The sequence below is a fragment of the Trifolium pratense genome, linkage group LG1, assembly GCF_020283565.1.
Source record: "Trifolium pratense cultivar HEN17-A07 linkage group LG1, ARS_RC_1.1, whole genome shotgun sequence".
Lineage (NCBI taxonomy): Eukaryota > Viridiplantae > Streptophyta > Magnoliopsida > Fabales > Fabaceae > Trifolium > Trifolium pratense.
In genome coordinates this window covers 27,527,204-27,533,273 of record NC_060059.1, presented here as the reverse complement: position 1 = coordinate 27,533,273, position 6,070 = coordinate 27,527,204, and positions in this window count along the sequence as shown.

Here is a 6,070-nt window from a genome sequence, read left to right as displayed (position 1 = left end):
GGGCGTTTTTATTTTCATTTAAATTTTATCGATCATTGTTACTAGCTAGACGTATTATTATGAGCATCATATGTAATACTCCTATTGATAAAAGGAACTAAATTGTTATTGGGAATATTTGGCTATTAAGGATAAAAGGAACTAAATACTCTTATTAGTTAATTCCATAAATAGACGCATAATTGTTTAAATACCATGTATGGATTAATTTTACAAATAAGTTTTATATCCATAAACTTGAGTTAAGGTATTCATAAACTTCACGAAGTAATTTCAAATCACATTCTAGCTGAGTGAGTAACTTGTTTTGGGCAATCAATACATCTTTTTGCATATGAGGAGTTTTAGAATTATTGGATCCCTTGCGCTTCATGATCTTAATCATACTCGATGGTAGTGTGAGAAATATTTTGTTTGAACTCATGCAATCAAAATTCTCATATGCATTTTCCACAGCTTCAATAAGCTCATCAAAGAATATAATTTTACAAATGCAATTTTTTTTATAATAATTAATATTGGGTTGTCTATGTTTCTACATATTCCATTATGTGGCAAGTCATGCTGAAGAATAATGTTTTCCATGAAATGTTAATGAGAAGTCTTGTCCATAATTAAGAATTAGGGGAGTTGCTAATCCAATTTTTCATATTGATGTGAATATACTTTCCATAAATCAAACATTGACTTTGTCATGAATTGTTGAGATTCCATATTTTTTCCTCTAAAATGAGTTCACTTCGATTGAACCAAATTATGAAGTGTTATATTTGTTTCACCAAATTATGTTTTTAAACAATAGTGTGTGAAATGACATTTTGTTTTTAACTCTATAGTTGTCTTTCATTAGTTTATTCTCATTATAGAGGAAAAATGGGAATGTTATTCACGTGCTTTAAAGAAATATTTAGTTTCTTCTTTTCTGCTTATCTTTCTTGCTTCTATGTAATTCATTTCTCTCTTCAATTCAATGTTTACCACACTCAATATATCAAAATACTTGGTGTTGGCACCAAGCCATTCTTTAATTGAATCAGTCACCACTTTGATTATTTAATAAGACAATCTGAACAGATACGTAGAACATAATGTTTAACTGCAATGAGATAATATCAGTAGTCGAGATGAGTGCATATAAGGATGAGTGTATTGACGAAAATAAGATTCGTGCAATTAAAGAGACTTGGTTCTTTCTTGTCTCACTTTCCTCCACTTCGGTTTTCTTTCCCACGTGCTTCCAACACCGTAGGTTTCATATTTGCAATTGCAAATAGTCGTTAAGTCACATGTTCCTCCTTACAGCGAGACTCTAATTCCCTAGTGCACCCCGTTCTTTTCCCAAAAATATACTCTGATCATCTCTACTCATCTTAGGGAACCTAACAGTAAAATATTCATAATTGCTTAATTAATTTTGGTCCTTGACCGGTAGAGACTAGGAGGAAGTGGTATGGAAAAGTGTGTTTGTGTTTAGTTTCTGCTAGTAGTTGAGGTGATAGTGTTAGTTTATAATGTAGTTGGATAATGTAGAAGACTTTAGTTGATAGTTGGAAGATAGTAGCAAGTAGTGTGAGAGCTAGTATTGAGTAGTTAGTAACATGAAACAAGAGGTAACACATTAGTAATCAAGTTATTGTAGGAGGAGAGAGTAATAATTTGATGAAGCCTCTATGTTATTATCATTACATCCCAAAGTCTTTTTTTTTACACATTACATCTCAAAGTCTTGAATACAATTGTAATGGTTTATTCTAGATAATTCATTATAGATTTTTCAAGATATTTCCTAATAGAAATCTAGTAATGGTTTACTCTACTAGCTATTCAAGCATTCTAGTAATGGTTTATTCTACAAGTGCACATCATCTCTTAATGATTAATAGTTATTCTACAAGTTACTAATGTATTGTAGAAGATTCTAGAAATATGCATTATATTTCAACAATTTCATATCATTGATAATATCGGGTACATGGGACCAATAATCAAGCATAATTTATTTTCTTAAATAATCAAGCATATTTCATATCATTGATAGTACAGAGTGAAATCATTTTTTAAGTTTTTTTTATTCTCTTACAGAAAGTATCAGATAAAATTATAAAACTCATTTATGCGTCTCTCTTCAACTTTTTGGAGCGATGTACTATTTGGATATTGTCATGTGCTATGATTATTTGTGAAATATTGCAGCATTTATTATAATGTGGTGTCCCTAAAATTTATTGTCATGTAATCAATGTCCACAAATAGGCACCTTAGTAGAATGAAATCTATATCAATTTTTTTTTTGTCGAGTTCTTCTGTTGTTGAGTGATTTTAATTTGTTTCGGCAGACCGAGGTACCTATATCCAAGTATTTATCTACCTTCTATTTATTTTCTCTTTGTATGATTTTGTATAACATATTTACTTTGCCCATAATTTATTATCTCGTTACTTTGTCACTCATTATTTTTTGCTCACTTTACAGTCTCTAACATACCACTCAAAAAGAAAAAACACATAAAATATATTTAATAAATCTTTAATACTACAATCTTCATGCAAAAATTCAAGATTTATTTCTTCAACAAAGTTTTTCATATAATCAACATCCAACCCTGTAATATAAGAGTATAAAGAAAAATCTCAAGATACTTTTACAAATCATTTAAATGGAACTGACAAATGTTTGCAAAAAAATCTCATGGAAAAAAAGTTCATTAAAATTCAGAAAACTCACAAAATGTTGCCATTTAGTAGAGCATCTTCTTCATACATGTCATTAACAACTTCTTCTTCTTCTTGATACACATTCATGTCAACATCTTCATACATATTGACGTCATTAACCGATTAATTTTCATTCATTCCAACAATAGCTTCTTCCTCATATGATGGACACATTTAAGTCAATAGAAAGCAAACTAGTTTTAGGAGGATCATCATTCAAATCAATATTAAGAGGCATTGTCTACATCCAATGAGAAAGTATATGATCAATCAAATAAAGAGGTTAATTGAAGTTGTTGTTTAATTAATCGAAGTTGATCTTGATCAGTCAATTTATATAAAAAAGGTTTGGCGGTAAACTAAAATTTTAATTGATGAAATTAAGAGGCAAATGTGATTTTTAATTTCAATAGAAAGAATGTGACGGGACATGTAGAAAATGTACAAGTGTTGTGTGTTAGAAAATCAAGTTAGAAAGCTAGATTGAGACATAAGTTTTATGGTATGATAATATGAAAAGAAAGTATGCGCCGAAATACAATAATTATTGGTGTTTATTATACATGTTTGAGTAGTTGCACTAACTTCTCTATTGAATGTTATTTTAGGAATTTCAAAGAAAAAACGGTATTTTTTTTTATTATTTTAATTGTTTTAAAAGAAAACAATACTATTTAATTGAAGGTACAAACAAAAGAATGTTGCCTCATGATAATACGGGTGATCATCGGTCGGTTTTGGGCGGTTTCGGGTCCAAAGCCTCCCACCCGAACAAAACTGCAAGTGGCAATTTTTGGCCCATTTTTTACCATTTTGAGCACCGGGTTTGGTGGGTTGTTGGTTAGATGGTTCACGATTTTAGCGGGCAAATTTATTGTTAGGACAAAACTTATATACAGTTAAACAGGTCCTATTTTTACTGTTCGCTAATAAACAAATGACACCTGTATTATTAATTTTTTAATTGTAACCACCGTTAGCAGAAATAAGAAAAACTGTTAACACCTCCTTTAAAAAAAAAAACCATTAACACCTCCAACTTGCGAGAAACATAGTAACCCATAAAATCCAATCATGATAATCATGTTTCAATTATCTAGAAAGTGTGGCTTACAATCCGGTAAAACCATTGAATTTATGTGACCGCAACATATTAAGGACGCCAATCTTCTTGATCCCTATCATCATCTACAATGGTTCAGCCTAACTGCACTCACACCATGATCATGAAAAGTGCAGCAATACACTTCGCTACAGGTTTCTTTCCGGCACTGTCTGTTCTTACGGTGGTGGTGGTTTGACGCTTTTGTTGCTTTTGAGAATGGAGTCAGTGATTAACGATGAGAGATTGTTAGGTTAGAATACGAAACGGTTCAGGGGACGGTGAAACTAACTGACGTCAACTCAATTTATTTTTTTGTTGGTACCAGACGTTAACTCAATTTAATAAATTAAATAAATTTAAACTAAAAAGTCCATGTGTCAATTTTCTATCGAAGAACCGTAAAAACTGGACCTATGTAATTGCATATAAGTTTTCTTCCTTATTGTTAAATCAACATTTTTGAGCCACAACTGAAAAAATATGAAGAAGATAAGCTCCACCATTGTTATAGAGTGAGTATTTAAATGAAGAAACAAAGACGAAGCAGAGAAAACATAGCCCAGAAAAAAATAAAGTAAAACATACTACTATGTATTATTATTTTTAGTTTTTTAGTCTAGGTACTATGTATTATTATGTGGCACATTAAAAGATAAGGACCAATATAATATAATAAACTATTATATAATAAAAACAAGCACTTTTTAATTATAAGGAAAAATTGACTCTCTAAATAAGGACATAGTTGCACACTAGTAGTTTGCTTTCAAGTCAATCACAATTGTGTACTACTACCTCAAGCCTTGCATTTAAATTTCAATGTGATTAGTAAGTGAAAAACATGTAAAGCTACACTAGAGTAAATGAAAAACACGTGAATAGTCAATAAAAAGTATAATTTATCGGCCAGTTGTGGGTATCGTTGGATTAAAGTTTTGTGACCCGCAATCGTCCATGCCAAACTACAGAAAACTATGATCTTTCACCCGCGAGTTTGAGACCCGAAAAGAACCGCCCACATATTTGTTTTATGCTATCGGTTGAGCTGAGTTTCGGTTGGTTCAAAACGTTTTGCTCAATCGCCTACATGATATAGCAGGAGCAACACGCTGGCGTATTCTAGTGGTTCTAAAATACTTTCCTCCTTGAAACTCCATACTGACGAAGGAACCAAAATTTTAATCCACTGGAGTTGCTCTATAGTTGTATGCACTATTATTTTTCTTTGAAATCTAAGAAGAATGTTTTGAGGAAAAAGGTGACTAGAACTTTTGATTTTTTTTTTTGGTAATTAAAACATTGAATATGAATCGTTGGATTATTTTATCACCACACGTTGACTTGATACGAAGATAATGAGACACATCAATATATTGTGTCTTTCTCAGTGACCATGTTATTTTTGCTGGAATTAATGTTCATAGTTAACATTTAAGACTAAAATGACTAACAGATTGAAAATCAAAGGATTTATTTGAATTTTTGTTTGAGTTAGAGACTACTATGACATCAAGGTGTACTTCTTCTAGGTACCAAAACAATGATTTCCACGTATTAACATGCATGTCTATTTTTTATTTTATTTTTTAATAATTTTTAGAGGTACTTATATTTTTATTTATATATTAATACACATGCATATTTTGTACCAAAAAAACTAAAATAAAATACACATGCATATTTTATTAATATGCATGTCTACTTTTTTCTTTTTTTTAATAATTTTTATGAAAACTTATATTTATACTCATATATTAATATGAATACCTATTTTTCGAACCTCATAACTTTTTTATCACTTCACTCTCCAACTCATGCATCCGAACTTGGTTGTGTAATCCTTATTTTGGTTGTGTAATCCTTATTACTCCCATATTTATTTTTATACTAATATCAATGATATTTTAATCATTAAATCCTTTTGCTTATTTATATTACAAAATACTTTTTCATTTTAAAATTTTGACATTAAATAAAATACGAGAAAGTCTTAGGTGATCACGTGACTATAAGGGATCCTTGGTCCTAACCAATTAAAAAGTGGCACAACACATTAAATCAATAAAAAAATAATTACTATTACATATTTTTATTATAATAGCAAAATACAATATAGAGTTACTAAAAGAGAGAGAAATAGAACAAATTAATTCTCACCAAGTTACTTTCCCATAATTTTTTTTCGTTTCCCGCCATTACATAGTAGCTGAAAATTGAGGATTGAACTTAAGATTTTTAGCACATCGAACT